The sequence below is a fragment of the Periplaneta americana genome, chromosome 1 (genome assembly GCF_040183065.1).
Source record: "Periplaneta americana isolate PAMFEO1 chromosome 1, P.americana_PAMFEO1_priV1, whole genome shotgun sequence".
Taxonomy (NCBI): Eukaryota; Metazoa; Arthropoda; class Insecta; order Blattodea; family Blattidae; genus Periplaneta; species Periplaneta americana.
Genome location: NC_091117.1, coordinates 74,204,532 through 74,222,523, shown reverse-complemented (window position 1 = coordinate 74,222,523; position 17,992 = coordinate 74,204,532). Strand labels below are relative to the sequence as shown.

Genomic DNA, 17,992 nt, shown 5'->3' with positions numbered 1-17,992 from the left:
GTCATTTTTTTGTTTAAGTGTTGTTCCAAATTGTAAGAAGTGAAAAATTTGTCACAAGTTACATTTTGACCCCTTAGGTTACTGGAAAGATCACACACCCTGACTTTTTTCTGATGGTCCATATTGTTTCCCTGTATAAACTTGTGCTACTAATGCATATGAAGTTTTGCTGTCACAAAGTGTTCATATTTTTATTCCGTATTTCGATGGTTTGCTGGGAATATACACCTTGAATGGACAGCGACTTCAAAAATCCTAGTAACTGTTTGACAGTTATATTTTCGCCAGGATTGAAGAATTTAGGAAGGACCTCCAGACATTTCTCCCAAATGCAACGAATAGCAGCAAGTTTATCAGTGCGTCTTTGTTATTCTCTAGTAGATTCCTTATCAAATCGAAAGACACGCGATATCTTGCAAAAGGTTTCAAGTGACATAGTTGCCCGCAAAATGTTTCTGCCCGTTTTCTGATCCCACAAACTATTTGTTGACTCCCCATGAGATCGAGTAACACCAACAGGAAGCAAGAGTCCTACATAAGCCTGGAAAACAATACAGTCGATATTTGCTCATTGCTGGCCATAAACTCGCCGTCCTTCTATGTTTGGCATATGGCATATTATGGTGGCACACCTTGTAAATCCTGGTGTAGTCTTGATGAGGTTCGAGGCAGAAAGATGGCCCTGTTGTGGAGGTGGATTCAACTTCCATTCTATAGCTTTATTCTTGAAAGAATTGACTGAACAATATTGACTGGTTGTTGACTGTCAAAATCGTCATCATTTTCACTTTCAGATTCATAACTTACATTATTTTCAAATTCTGAAACAAGGTCTTCACTGTCGGAGAAATTCACAATTGTTACTAACTGAGCATTACTCAATGGTCTTTCCGTCATGGTGTCTGACCTCAAACTGAGAAACAACATTGAGATATTTATCCAGATAAAATGTAAGAGTTTAGAAAGAATTCATTCAGAAAAACCACAGGAAACCAGTCCATTGTTGTAAATTAGTGTATATATGATTGTTGGCAATAATTTAATTTCTACTCATTATAATAAAAGCATGATACAAATTCTTGAAAAATGTTAATACCACATTAGAAAATAATAAAATCTTATGTTGGGTCATATTGACCCGAACGTTACATAAGTAACAATTACAGATTATGACAAATCTATTCGAAAATTTTAAATTATTTTTAAATCACATATGCATATTGCATTATTAGACAAAGTCACTGAGTCCTATAAGCATATCTCATTATTTCAAGAAAATATTAAGAAAACAATATTCACTTCGGGTCATATAGACCCGAACAGAACAGCAGGGTTAAACATGGATTCATCGTCAGATAGTGAAACTGTTGCAGTACCGGTTCCAAAGTTAATTTATGATCAAATTGTTAAAACATAGGGTATTCGCGGTTAGTAAAAGAAAAAATCAATATATTAATTGAATACGAGAAATAAAATAAGACTACCAAATAAAAATTGTGAGAATTTACCGATTAATAATCAGTGGCCATGACTGTCTGGCAGAACATCTACAAAGGATTGGAATACTTAACTCTCCCTTTTGTATGTTATGCAATTCAAATAAACCCATGAACTTAGAACATTTAGGAAGTTGTAGGATCCTAGAAAATGGAAAATTAAGGAAAGTAATGTACAATATTTAATAGGAAAGCGAGAAATGGAAGCGAGATAGTCTAAGCATGACAGGGAATAGAAGAGGATAGGTAGGGAAGGATAAATAGAAATTCAGTTAAGAGAAGAATAGGAAGTAAAAAAAAACTTGGTAAATGAATATATTAACACAAAAGGGTGGTATGTGGGTGTACTAAAGTGATGGTGGATCGAAACGCAGATATGCCTATGTGAAGGTATGTAGAATTGTAGAGTTGGCTAACAAATATCAATGTCAAAATCAATATCTGATGATAATAATAATAATAATAATAATAATAATAATAATAATAATAATAATAATAATAGTAATAATAATAATTTTCTCCTAAATGTTAACACTGTTTTAATCAGTTACTGTCCGTACGATTCTAACTTTTACTCTTATTATTATTAGAGAAAATAATAAGGAATGAGTTGTGCCTTTTGAGTGTTTCAGTATATTGAACGGCTTTCTTGCAAATTAAACAATTAAACACGTATCGTTATTTCGTGTCATTAGGAAATCTGGCAACCGAACTGCGGTGACCAAGGGACAGAACTCAGCTATTCAGACCGAGTGCTGAGTGCGTGTATTCTTTCGTGGATGAGCTGGCGATGCAATGTTATTACTTGACCGAGTGCCAGTGGAGTCCTGCAGTCCGCAGCGCTACTTGTACTGCCCCTGCGTTCGTATAGCGTCATCGCTATAGTTCACATTACGCCCGCAGCCTTCATTCGCCTCGGTCGAGTAATACCAAACTACGCAGACTTTCAGCTTAGTTTTCTAATTAACCATACATTTAATTACAAAACGCATAATAGATTTTTATTTACTTTAATGTATTCCATTACCCGCTTAAATCTGCACAGTTAGATCACTTGCATCACTTGAAAGTAAGACAAATAAATGTGCGAAAGTAAAGCTCTCAAACATTATAGCGAAGCGAAACGCGTACATTAATAAAGGGGATAAACAAATATTAAAAACTGCAGAAATTAAACTTTTCAAAAGACCGAAAAGTTTAAAAGGGATGAAATCCAAACTGTTAACATAACAAGATAACGAAATAGGTATATTTAGTCAATCATGGTTAAGTGCAAGATGACTCAGATAAATTGATTGATCATACAGGAAGTATGGATAGACGTAAAGATCATAAAATAAGTACCGGTATTGAAATACATACCAATTAGAAGTTAATACATAGGACATTATAGGAAAAGATGTCTGGAATGGAGACATAACAGATGCAAGCCTTAACCATGAATTGAAGAAGAAGACTGTTCTATCTTTGATCTCAAGTAAACACCAGTCAAAGGACTGTTCCAAAGCTGAAGATGTAGCGCTTTGTGGAACTTTTCTATCTGAAGTGTAAATTGCTGTGAGAGTGTGTATTATATTCTTACCGACCTAGAAAATTTGACAAAAATGATTTAACCTCTTTCGAAGTAATATATGTTCTCAGTCTATCAAAGTTTTATTCACAACATATGGAGGAAGATCGGAACTATATTGTGTGATTGAAATCTTATGTTTTATTTTAGTTTCGAATTGTTAAACTCAAACTTTGACACCAACACTGATTTACTACCTATATATAGGCCTAGACATCCAAATACACTATGTGAAAATCTTCTGTTCCAGAGTAAATAATTTCTAAAACGTATTAAATAGAGTACCCACAATTCTTAAGAAGTGAAATGTATTCTGCTATATGTTTGAAATCCAGATGCATGTTCATTATGTCAAGTTACAACTTTGCAATTGCACAAATCATATCAATTTTACATTATACAGGGTGTATCTATATATGTGTCCCTAAATGTGAGGGCGTATTCCTCACACAAACCATAACAAAAAGTTCATATGAATATGAGTCCGCAAACCCTTCTTTAGGGAGTTACGGGATTATTGGTAATGGTACATGTGATACATTTAACAACACACATTTACAAAAATTGCTCAAAGCGACCTCCTCTTGCTTCGATGCATGTCATGAGCCTGCTTTCCATGCTTTGCCTTACTCTGTGCAAATGTCCTGAGGTGTTACGGATTTGATCAAATGACGTGCTGTTACCGTATTCCCATCTGCTAGGCCATAAATGTAGTGCATATCCGTCATTTCTCTCACTGAATACATCTTGTGATGTGATGAATGTTACTATGAATAACACAAAACAGAACAAAAGGCAATTACACAAAACAAAACAAATGTCATGACCAACTGTAATGAAGAAAGTGGGGAAAATGCAAGTTTGAGGTGAATTAGGCTACAGAATCAGGGATCACTACAGCAATTCCTTTCATAACTCTCTAACGAAGGGTTTGCGGATCCATGTTCATATGAACTTTTAGTTATGTTTAGATGTCAGGAATACTCCTTCACATTTATGGACACATATATACAGTAGATACACCTTGTATATGCCAGTTTCTTCCAGTCCTGGTGAAATTAATTTGACGTACACTTGCAATACATTGCTTAATCTGCATTTCTTATATTTTCAAACATCTGTTTCTAATTATCAGTAATAAATTTCCAAACTTTTCATAAATTGTGAGCAATCACCATGCACTTTCCTGATATATTTCAAAATTCTATGAATTTTTAAGTATTCTTATTTTAAAGCTTGTTTAATAACTGCATTAAAACACCCACAGATCTTTGACTTATGTCTTCGGTTTTTTTAAATTTATTTTTAGGCACTGCATTATTATTATTGTAACATTTTATGGCAATATCAGTATTACAATAAAGATTCTAATTCTTGTAGGTAATTAAGAAGTCAAAAGTACACAAGCACGCAAAGATTCACTAAAATATCTACTTTTGGTCCATCGCTTTGAGGTAAAGGTTAGCACGTCTGACCGTGGAACTAGTGGGCCCAGGTTCAAATCCTGGTTGGCTCACGTTATCTGGTTGTTAGTAGAAAATGCTGGATAAATTTTGGCGCTGGACCCTGGACTCATCTCGCTAGCTTTAAGACCATCTCATTCAGACCTAGATAATCATAGCAATTGATAAACAGTCGTAAAATAACCAACTTACAATAATCTAATTTGTTTAGTTCTGAAGAAAAACAGATGAAGACCTAAATGTTCTAAGTGCAATTTTTTTTTTTTTTTTCAAATTTTATTTTATTCAATCTAAGGGAGGGACGTTCATATGAGAATATCATACCGGTACTAAATTGTCTTTGTCGTAGCTCAACTGTAAGCGATTCATTCGTGCGTTGTAGGTATCAACATGCATTTCGCAATGTGTTTTTCATCAGTATCACAGAAAGTTGGTTTTTACATTTAGAATATTAGGTCCTCAAATTTAGTTTTGTAAAACGAGCGAGAAAGAATACCTGACATGTGAATTAACATGCGTGCGCGTTTAGGTAAATATGTAGACACTATTAAAGATGTAAAAGAAATTCTTTCACCAAAAGAAAGAACAAGTTTATTGTATAAAGAAATGTATTAATTAAGAAACGAAAGAATTTTTACCCATAAAGGTGTAGGCCTATGCTTCTCTTCTACATACGATTTATAAAATTTATGAACCTTTGTATGAGGTTTTATTATATCATGGTAAGTATTTATGTAAAGACATTTAATCAAAATCTATCATATTATTGTCTTCTCACAATTCAAGTTTCACTTCTATGCCAGGAATGTCATCCTGTCGTCCAGAGTTATAACTAAAAACGTTATCGATTCGAGCACAACGGGAGACACTTTTATATCTGTCTGTTTTTACGCAGGAAATAAGAAATTAATGTGGGTTGAGAAGAGATATGAAAATAACACTTTTCATCAGATTGTTGGGTAATTGTAGAAGAATCCAATACGTGTTTCTTCATATTAGTTCTTGGATTTGACTTCCTACTTTGTGGCATATTGCGGAAATAAATGTATGGAACAAAGTATATTATTATTACTTACTTACTTATGGCTTTTAAGGAACCCGGAGGTTCATTCCCGCCCTCACATAAGCCCGCCATAGGTCCCTATCCTGTGCAAGATTTATTCAGTCCCTACCATCATATCCACCTCCCTCAAATCCATTTTAATATTATTCTCCCATCTACGTCTCGGCCTCCCCAAAGGTCTTATTCCCTCCGGCCTCCCAACTAACACTCTATATGCATTTCTGGATTCGCCCATACGTGCTACATGCCCTGCCCATCTCAAACGTCTGGATTTAATGTTCCTAATTATGTCAGGTGGAGAATACAATGCGTGCAGTTCTGCGTTGTGTAACTTTCTCCATTCTCCTGTAACTTCATCCCTCTTAGCCTCAGATTTTTTCCTAAGAACCTTATTCTCAAACACCATTAATCTCTGTTCCTCCCTCAAAGTGAGAGTCCAAGTTTTACAGCCATACAGAACAAGCGGTAATATAACTGTTTTATAAATTCCATTATTATTATTATTATTATTATTATTATTATTATTATTATTATTATTATTATTATTATTATCATTATGTTATTATTTTTTTTCAACGTGCAGAACACAGACTACAGAAACTCGTAACATGCCCTATGTAAATAAATCGTATACACCCTGTCCTACGTTATCCGTATCCACAAGAACTTATAGATGCAGCAACATGCTGCGAGGGCTTGTAAACACGACCCTGACAGCATTCCAAATTCTGTTTGTGTTTCTGCCTTCTTTTGTCCTATTCCATCTTCGTCTCCTCACAGACACCTCCTCCAATTGCCAGGGAAACGGGGATGAACTCGCGTTCAATCGAAACTTACGAAACCTACGCCTTTCTAAAGGGTTGAATTCATACGTTTTTCTTATCGTTTTTTGTGTGCTTGTCATTGGAATGGTAATGTACGATATTTTTGCTAATGTTAAACTAATTTTCATAGCAAATGGAGACTTAATTATACGTTTTGCACGACAGAATTTTAACCTCCTCCTACATCCTCCGATTGTTTACTTATTTTCTTCTCATCATTGGTATAACCTCTCCATTTTCTTCTCCCTACTGTTCCTCAATATTCTCAACTACTGCTGACCGCCTTTCACTGCACGTTTCCACTACTTACGTGAACAGTTGCGCCATGAAGTTTATGGTCTCCACTTACATAAGGATAATACACTAGCACTAAACGTGTATTTATTTATTTATTTATTTATTTTATTCATTTACTAGGGCAATCAATAAGTAATGACAACAATACTGTAAATCAGCATTCCTAGCGGTGAGCATCGAAATCTTTTAGTACGTAATAGAGGAGCGATTGTTCCATAAAAGTAAATATTGAAACTCTTGAAGTAACCATATTTTGTAAATACAGGCAATGTTTATGATCTGTATTAAGTAATACCGCCTTAAAAATGTTCAGTAGGTATGAACAGAGATGCTTCATAAAATTACAAGTTGCAAGAGGAAAAAAATGCAACCCAGTGGTTTATGGCATTACGAGAAGCTTGTGGGAGAGAAGTCCAAGCATAACGAAATATTGCAAGATGGGTGGAGACGAGATATTCGCTTTCAATCAAGAGTTCACATCCAAAGAGCTGTATATCGATCAGTGAGATGGAGATCCAGAAATGATGCTGCAGATGGAGTCCGCCGTCTTCAAAGAATTTGGCAACATATTGTTGACATGGCAAGGAACTATATTTCAAGTGTGTAATGTCAAAAATTACCTAAATAAATGAAGTGTGAAACAAGTAACTATGTTGCCATTACTTTTCTGAATGCCCTGATAGTTATCTATGTATTTATATCTCTACATATCTATGTATCTGCTTATATATTTCTCTATATATCTACTTATCTTTGTATCTGTTTATGTATTTATTTATACATACATCTATTTCTCTTTGTATGTATTTATCTTTGTATCTACTTATCTATGTACCTGCTTATGTTTATATATTATCTATTTATCCATATATCTATTTATCTATTAATTCTGAAAGAATTAATGCCATAAGGCCTTCCGTTCCACACTACCGAAAAAGAAATACAATTAATAAAGCAGTAGTAATATTAATAGTGATAATTAAATATAAAAGAATTATCTAGCAGATTAAGAAGCTTACGTATAATGTAATATTGAGTAAACATGAGTATTTCCTGTTACATACTCGTAATTAAGTAATTTACTAACATTAAGAATAGTCCATACAGAATAATTTATGTCACCACCACAATACGAAACCCATATACGCTATTCCGCGTAAATCATTTTCGGTTCATTAAATATTAAAGGAACCTAATTGTACATTGATTGCTGTGACAGACATTGGCCTCAGGTCAGACTCCAGGGATTGCCATGCTTACTTGCTCCTTGTGTGTGCACAAGTGTGTTTGAATGGACCAGATGGATGTCCTTCTCCACTGAGATCATACCCTAACCATTATGTATGGAGCCACCAAGAGAAAGAGGTGGGATGAGGAAAATCCCCACGGGTTGCAGAGGGCCCGGAGGTACCACAGAGTAACCTCAGAGAGAACACTTTCATCATAAATCATCCTCGAATGCCAGCGGGTCTCGCCATTGAGCGTCTTCCGTCTATCGCTGTAACCATCTCTCGTATTTTACTAGCCTTTCCAGCTATAAGTTCTCGGCTGGCTCCGTTGGACAGTCGCGTACATGTCTCAGCGAGAATGAGTGACAGATGGCATTGATTGCGCTACTACTTTCTTAATGTGAGTTGATAAGTTAACTAGAGCCATAATGCGAGAGCTGTGATACGGAATCGCGGAGCTATGAGGATCCGAGTGCGCGCAAGAAACGGTATAAGTAACAACGATTTTCAAGTCAATATATTTCGTAAACAAGGAAAAGCGAAACAAACGACTATCACCACATTTCTTAACGAACGAAAAATAGCTTAAATATTTCATTAAATTCAAGCAAAACGACCTGAGACGGTTCCCTTGTAAGTGTATTGAGCCAGGGACATATACTTTTTTGTTTTGGAAAAACCAATTTTCAAAGATATTGGCACTTCCAACCCTTTTTTATCTCCTCAAATCTTCCAATAAATAAAGTTAATCTCTACTGCAATCTACTATTTCCTGTGTCTATCCTTTGTGAAATACCTTAAAACCTAGATCATATATACCCAGATTGCTCTGCGTTATAGGCTTTGGCGGTAACAACTTTTGTCAGGTTTACTATGCTGCCATCTAGTTGTTACATAAGGAGTCACGTCGTAACTCCCATTTGAATTGCATTAGCGACTGTACTGCCAACTCGTATTCGTTTACGGCGGACGGTTGGCGATCCTGGCGGTTGTTCTCTTCAAAGTGCAACCGGTTTTAACATAGCAATCTACGAGTATATGTGATCTGGGCTTAAAATCTCCCCCTTATTTATCTTACATCTTACCTCTATCCCAATTCTGGCTACTGAGAAATATTTGTCTACTTTACTCTTGTTTAGAAACACTCCCGGCTACAATGTACTAATCCTCCTGTACTATCATTACTGCCCTTCTTTAATATTATCGCTTACTTTAACCCGCTTTATCCCTAACCAATACTCACTAATTATCTATATTACACTTTTTTTTCTCTACATTGCCATGTTATAATATATACCCTGTTTTTCATTGACCTTTTCTCCTTTTTTATCTTCAATTCATTCACTATTCCAATGTTAGGATGTCTATAATACTTCCTTGCTATCACTTATTCAATTCAATCATCAGTATTTCTCTATTCGTTTGTAATAATAATAATAATAATAATAATAATAATAATAATAATGATAATAATAACAATAACAACAATAATACTTTATTTATTTTGGCACAGTTAAGGCCGTAAGGCATTCTCTTCCACTCAACCACAGGATGAAACGGAAATACGTAATATATATTCTGTCCCAATAGATTTTATGGTGTGTAAACTTTCTCAGGAAATATTTTTATGATTAATATATAATTACGCGTTTATTTAAAACGTGCATTTTGGAATTGAATGAAATTCGTTGATATTATTTTTTAAGTCGCTATTTGTGTTTAATAAACTGATAACGAATCAAAACTAGTTTTATAATAAGAAGAAAATCAATTTCCCTCTCTGTTATAACTTTTCAAACAATCGGTCAAATTTAATTAAACTTGTCAAGAACGTCATGCCGTGACATGTCATTACAGTTAACGTGTTTTTATAAAACCGTAGGCCTACCTTCGCCCATTTCATTGAGGGAAACCTGTGATCTTTCTCTGGCGGTTGCGGTGTTAACAGCCGAATAATATAGAATTTCAATCCTTTCTGTGATTACATTTAGTCAAGTGTAAAGAATGTTAAGACAGTTACTTTTGTAATAGATACGTTGCATTACGGTCTGACATAATAGGCCTATTGAGAATTAATATCTTCTGCCCTGTGTGAAGAAAAACATTCATGGACGTGTAACTTACAAATTTTTGTACCATTATATTTTTGAATGGAAAATTATTTGTGATTAAGAGATTCAGAATATCGTTTATGTATATAAGTAAGACTGAAAATTCTAGTTTGAGACCGTAACAGGCCACTCGGGCCTAATACATGTTAGGAAGACGATGACGACGACGTATGTAAGTATGTATGTATGTATGTATGTATGTATGTATGTATGTATGTATGTATGTATGTATGTATGTATGTATGTATGTATTCCCATGTTATGTATGTATGTATTTTTTTTGTATATCAGCATGCTCCATTACATTGGAGTAATACTACATGCTTTACATAAAATATTACAATAATTAGTTACATAATTTATGACATGAGAACAAGATATTTACAATTTTGATTGAGATCTTGAAATTCTTATAGATACAAGTGTTGCCTAATTGTACTTATTCTATTTTAGGTTACCATCATTGTTTATATTATTTCTAATTTCAATTACTGTTACATTTTGCCAAATTCTATGGATTTTATCAATTTTCTTAAGCTTCTGAGGTATGTTGTTGTGAACTGATCGAAAGGTGGAGCCCAGGTTTGACCTGTGCGTATTATATTAGCTCGTAGAATTCTTCTTTCTTTTATCAGTGTGGCACATCTTAATATGTATGTATGTATGTATGTATGTATGTATGTATGTATGTATGTATGTATGTATGTATGTAGGAAGAGAAGCAGGTTATTTTACTACGCTCTAGCAACATCTTAGGTTATTTAGCGTCTGAGTGAGATGAAGGTGATATGCCGGTGAAAAGAGTCCGGGTTCCAGCACCGAAAGTTACCCACCATTGCTCAAGTAGGGTTGAGGGAAAACCCCGGAAAAAACTTCAACCAGATAACTTGCCCCGGCCGGGATTCGAACCCTGGTTTCGCGGCCAGACGCGCTAACCGTTACTCCACAGGTGTGGATTGTATGTATGTACAGTATGTATGTATGTATGTACATTATATACTGTATGTATGTACAGTACGTATGTATGTACAGTATGTGTATGTATGTATGTATGTATGTATGTATGTATGTATGTATGCATGTATGTATGAATCGGTTTTAATAACTTGAGTGACGTCTTTAGAATACCAACAACCAATCCTCTCAGTCTGTCTATTGACTCTGCTGAAGTCATGTTGCTTGAGTTGCTTCATTAATTTTTTTTTTCGTAATTTTATTGGTTCTCCTTTCTTTCTTCTTCGATTCGCGTACCAATTGAAACATTTTTCGCTAATTTGTGGCCCTCCATTGTTTGTACATGACCATACTACTTTAATTGTGTTTTTAAATGTGGCTTTACGTTCATCAGAAATTGACATTTGCATGTTGCATTATGTCCTGGAACTAACATTCCCACAGTTTCAGAACCACAGACAGATTCAATCATCAGGGCTATTACTCTGTTGGGCTCGTTATGTCAGACTACTCGAGGCAACTAAGCTGAGTTACTTGATTCGTTAAAATTTTTCACTGTAGTAATCTTAAGGTAGAGATCTCGTGTTAAGATGTTACGATGCAATATTCTCCCGTTCATTGGTTAAGAAATTTGGTAACAATTGTTGAAATGATGTGAGAAAAGAAGAGATGGCCTGCTTCCTAAAATAACTATCCTAGTATCGTATAGCTCACAAGAGATACGAAGAGGAGGGCAGAAAATAGATAATTTTGGAGAATGCTGGGTTTGGAGTGAAAAACCTGCCTTTGGGCAGAAAACTATGAATGAATGGTATTTGAATTTTTTATCCAAGGAATACGCTTTTAAAATGGTGCACAGTTGTATTACTTCCATCGCGTATATATAACAACTCAGGGGTATCTTGAATTGCTATTTTTTTTATTTGTCACAGCAACAATAGTGCCACAATTTAGAAGCCGACTTCAGACTTTTCATTGCCCCTATAACCATTATGATTATATTTTAAGTGATATTAGCAGATGATTGCCTAGGTTCTGCTACTAATATTTCCGTAGCTATCTACTAAGCCTCTAATTACATTTACATTTCAGTAATTTTTAGTTCTTTTTATATTTAATATTCAATATCGAAGTTTCAGTACTTGCCACAATGATATACGTTTCACATTCTTTCTAATTCGTTAAAATTTTATTGAAAATTAATAAGAGACAAGGTAAAAAAAACTACTACATTTAATGGCAAGTATTTATCGGTTTAATTTACAGTGGCTTTCTGCGTTTATAATTTTATTGACCAATAATGGTAAAATTAACAGATATTCTGAGTCAGATGACAAATATGAATAGTCTTCAAATTCTTCTTCAGGTATTATCTTACTCCTCGCAGTAATAGAAAAACTCTATCTGTACAGGCCGCGCCACTGTTTTTGGCATGTGAAATAAGTAATGAGAACGTTCAGAGCGAGTGTCTAAGTTTTTCATTAGTCTGTGGGCGTTAAAGCCGACAAATGTGATTGGAAAGTTGTTGATGTAACGTATATTTAGGAGTTGGTACCATTCTAGGTACAATTGCAACAAAAGCTCTCTGACTAGCCACTGTACTCTAGGACACACCGCAGGAACGCTAGCGTAGGGAAAGTTAAGTGCGAGTGTCTTACTATTGCCACAGTTAGTGGGGAGGAAGACTGACAGCTATGATTGGCAGATTGCTAACGTGACGTGTACAGGAGGTGAAACCATTTTCAGCTATAGTGGCAACAGACGCTCGCTAGCTGAGCATTTTATCAAGGACGAAAACGGAAACGCTGGCGCCAGCAATAATGTATGTATTCCACTATTTGCTCATCATTGTTTCTTTTTACTGCTTTAAATCGCTTTAGGAAACAAAAATTATGTCTATATTATGCTTTCTACACTGAGTCAAGTTCTGGAAGCGAAGATAACCACTCAGAGAGTCGTATTATTGGTAAGGGATGTACTTGATCTGTCCCCACAGAACTCTTTTAGACTTTGGGATTTGAGAGGCCTCTGGCGGTCGAATTTGAAAGCAAAGGAGAAGTAATATTAAAGCGTATACAATTAGCTAATAAATTGCAGTGAATCAGGAGGATTGTCGACATTAATTAAAAAAAAAAAAATAATAATAATAATAATAAAAATAATAATAATAATAATAATAATAAGCTTTATGTACGTCATACATGAATACACCCACACTTTTTTGATGATATCTGCTGCAGCTACAAACGCATATTCATAATGCGGCCGAAGAAAATCTCTCGACAAACTCTTGTAGAAATGCATATTAAGACCTGTGTATTAGTTTGCATATTGTACTCTAAATGCCATTTGACCTAGTTGTGTTTCTTGCTAACAACACACAATACTACCCAACGCTCCCGTAGTTTTAAATTGCTAATTTATGTTTTGTGCTTAGTATTTTATTAGAGTCTGTAGGGAGATTAAACGAAATAAAGTTATGATGTATAATTTACTGCAGATTTCACCGTAAAACTGTATAGTATATGATAAGTCATTTAAGCACTTCCTGCATCTGAAATAAAACTGTATAATTTTACGACCTTGAAGATTAATTTGTTTTGTTATCTTGGTTTCAGAGCGGTGTGGCAAGTTAACTTCAACCATCAACTATTGGGTGAGTGCACTTACCTTTAGTTCTGTAAAGATTTTTTAGTAACTGTAGTTTATTGTATGAACGTTTTTACCTTAGCACAGCATAGGCGATAAAGGGATACAGAAGGGAAGAACGTTCTAGAATATGTATATTATAAAAAGCCAGGATAAGTACAGAGTGTTACGGAAAGTATCTAAGGTAATACTACGACAGGTCATGTAATTATAGGCTCGATATTTAGTATCATAACACCAAAAAACTTTTAGGTACCTAATTTTTTTTTACTTTAAAATGAGAACGATATTGAGATTAGGATATCAAAGGATTGGGTTTCCAAATAAATTGCGACGTCGAAGAAACGTCAAGGATTGATAGTAGGAATGAAATAGAATGGCTGATTAAATTTTTAAATTTTATTTTACGACTCTCGCAACTGCCCAAGTGTAGAGAGAAACGTTTATTCGTTTTTAATGCTGTTTTCTAGACTTTAAATTTTTAAGAGCTATATTGCACAAAAAAATACTCCTTGCACAAAGTTATTATCAGATTGGTTTGAAACTTCTCACAGAGGTCAATTTAATGTTCATGAATAAAATGTAATTATCATTTATATGAAATATTAAGTTCCTTCGGAGTATAATCATATTGCACTTAGATTAAAATACGCTGTAATTTAAATTCATGGTGACTCTATATTTAGACTGAGCTCAAAAAGCTAATTTATATTCCCATGACTATTTTCAAGCTTTTGAGTAAATATGAACTAAAGTTTTGAAAACTTTGACGCAAGAAGCTTTTTTAGTGACGTCAATATAAAATATATTTTTAAAATCTAATTTCGAAACTATTAGCCTTAAAGGCGCCAAATTACAGGTGATAGTAATGTAGGCCTGTTTATGTAGTTTAAATTTCACACATTTTGGATGAAAGTTATGGAAGTTTAAAAAAATCATATGTTTCCCCTTAGCATTGTAAACATCGCGCCCGATTTTATTCTTATCACAAAGTACATAAATCATTCACTGGATATTTAAAATATCTCAGTGGTAGGCAAATGCTCGCGGCTATCAATCCAGCGAATTCGGGTTCAATTGGCAATAAAAGTGGCGATGTATATTCTACCATTAAGATGTGTTATGTATCCTTTTCATAAGTTTCTTGCTATGTTGCTTCATTCATACATTATCAGACATACAGACCACATGATCAGAAGATGTATTATTTAATGTCCATTATAAACAGAACGAGATATTGTGACTTTTTCTGAACCAATCAGAACTTCTCTTTTCGAAGAGTTATCCATTCGTGATCAATCGTACGACCCTATCTTGTTCGTGTACTCTACCCACAACGTAATTATTCAATAATTTATTACCAAAAATCACGAATTTGTCTTTCGTGCCCATGTGACTCAACCTTCCTAAATCGGAATATGTATTATATGTCTTTCTCGTGTTAAATTCTATCGTACCTGGTTAACCTGTTTCGGCCTGTTACGGGTCTTCTTCAGAACTGGTTGTTGCTGATCTTGGCGCCTTTTGTTTTCTTTCCTGTGGGGTGTGTTTGTGTAGTGTAATTTGGAGTCAAAGAGTGTGTGTGTTCTGAAATTGATTTGTTTGTTAAGAATTTCATTTGGATATGATAGAATTTAACACGAGAAAAACATATAATACATATTCCGAAGTGATATAGTGTTAAAAGTTGGGTAATCAAGATGTATACTTCCTAAATCTTTCAGTTTAAATGCAATCCGGGTTCTATCCATAAAAAATTTAACTTTAACCCTCTTTAGAAGATTGAATTCTTAGCAAAACAGCTGCATTAATCATAAGTTGATTTATACAGAGTGTCCCAAATGTAGAGCGAGAAACTAATTGTGGCAGTAGCCACAGAGTAAACCCCACAGTCCTACTTTAAATATTTTTCAAGTTATTATGTAAATGTGTTAAAGTCCACTCCAAATAATGAAATTTAGACAATCTGTAAGAGTCTAAATATATATGTGTTATTTGTAGGAAAAGCATTACCCGATGATTTTTTTTCGCTCAAATTATTTTCACTTCTTAATAGGTAAAATTATGCAAACTCCACCTAACGAGTGCTTAGGCAGTGTATGGAGAGCTGTTCTGTGATTCCTCGGCAAGTTGGAAGTTGAACAATTCGATGCCATGTAGTAAATTATAGTATGCTTCCTTTTATACAGAACGATCCGCTAAACAGGTCGGATTAGCAGGCCAAAATTATTTGAGGGTTACAGGTAATAGGAGGAAGTACACAATCAACTCCTAAATGTCATTGGCTGGATAATCTTCTGACCAGTTTAAATCTCTTGGCGGGACGATTCCTTGTGTATAAAAACATATTATAATGTCTAATACGTATGTTGTACACCAGCTGCCTAATCATAAATCATGTTTGTTTGATATCTCAAAATCTATTTGAGTTGGAAGATTGGGACGTTCTACTTTTGTCGTTTTTTTTTTATTTAAAGAACGTTTCTTAACATTTTGTTGTATGTTTTATAAATGTTTTCATAGACTATCATTATTGATCTTATCCATGGAGTGAAGAAAGAGAGAAAACATGTACAAACGAGGTCCCTTGTCGTAATTTCAACATTTCTATTGACTATTACACTTTTACTACGTCATACTACTTTTGACCAATAAAACGATACGAAAGGACGTATTTCAACCAATCATGGCTGCTTATTGCACAATTTTATCGCGTCCCTAGCATTTGTTTAATTTTATCGTGTCCCTAGCATTTGTTTAATTTTATCGCGTCCCTATCATTTGTTTCTTTGATTGCCAACATTTCAAACTGCGCTGGTCTGGACCTCAAAAAAAAAATATAAAATTACAAATCACTCCAGTCGATGCACAGCAGTTTCAAATATAACTCGAATTGGCATTGAAGAACAAGAATTAATAAAGATCACTGGTTATACCTATGCATCTTCCCTGAAATCCTATTTACAAATAAATCAAGAACACCATTCGGTAATCCTGAATAAGTTGAGGAATACACCATGTACATCAACGAGTTGCACTTCTTTTACGCACACGTCTAATATAAAACACTAACACCAATCACTAAAACATTAAAATTTGAAAATTGTACATTCAATAATTGTTTCTTTTAAAATTATTCATGTTTTTTATGTCATCATCGTTAATTAAAACTTTTCTTGTTTATTTCATCATCCCTAATTAAAATTTTTCTAACACTTGTTTATATTATTTAGGTTATGTTATAGCTTCTGCTATATGATATTATGGATAGTCACGTATCAGAGATTGTTTAATACTAAGATTTATTGAAAATCATCTGTAAAGTGACGTTGATTACTGGGATCCGGATAATTGAAGTGGAATGCAACTGTTTTAATAAAAATGAAATTTAATCAACAAAGCCTTCTTGACTAGTATCCGTCTACAGAGTTCAATGAAGATTCCATACTGTAGTTGACACACCTGATAACATCACATAATTATAACACACCACTGCCATTTAGCATGCATCTAGCGTAATATTTGTAATGTTCACGTGGTACAATAATACATTAATTGAAGACAGTTTTATTTTCGTAAGTCAATTAATATTTTATTGTATTGGAGTACTTCGTTACTTCTAATCTTTATATACTTTCTTCTAATCGTGTAATAGTCAATTAAATCCCACTCGAGTTTTGATTTTCTCTAGATGAATCTGCTCGTGTTCCACTCGCAGATTTATCGATAATATCAAAACCTCTAGTGAGATTACTGTCGATAAAACTGTTCTGTCTCCAAAATCCCGAAACCATCGGGATAGGTAATAACTTGAATAAAATGGATCTTAATGAAGTTTATTGGCTTGGTGTGAACTGAATCGAATTTTCCTGTCTGGAGTCCAATGTCCCTTACAATGTTGAATATCGTGGTTTTAGTTGCCTATAAGGGCTCTCCTCAAATACAGACACTTGGATTGAGTGTGACAGCGATTTATACAGCCCTCCTTCGACTGGTCACATCGAATACTGTTTGCTGACGTGGGTCACATCGCTTCGATAGTCGTCTCTCCGTTTTATAACCCGTTGCGACTTTCTATCTTGACTTATCGGCGCTCTTGAGAAGATATGTTTGGATTTTCGCAAGTACCGTACCAAAAATTGCTGAACCTAGTTTTGTGATGCCTAGATTTAAACGCCTGAATTATTACCCGTCTTCTTATATCAACTTGTTCAAGTCATCGCCTCGACTTTATCTTCCCTTTACAATATAGCCAAGAAACTGTCAAATGGACTTCATAAGTCATCCATCACTCGTGATAACTTCAGAAATCCGCTATCGGATCGCATTGTGTAGA

General features: G+C 34.4%; 1 protein-coding gene across 3 annotated transcripts in view; it reads left to right on the top strand.

The window, feature by feature from the left end:
• Positions 1-17,992, top strand: part of Pgant9 (polypeptide N-acetylgalactosaminyltransferase 9) — a 1,578,943-nt gene that overhangs the window by 791,198 nt on the left and 769,753 nt on the right. For all 3 annotated transcript variants that reach the window (XM_069821982.1, XM_069821989.1, XM_069821973.1), the window contains exon 5: positions 13,626-13,663. The gene's annotated coding sequence lies outside the window, so the exon portion shown is untranslated. The remainder of the gene's footprint in view (positions 1-13,625; positions 13,664-17,992) is intronic.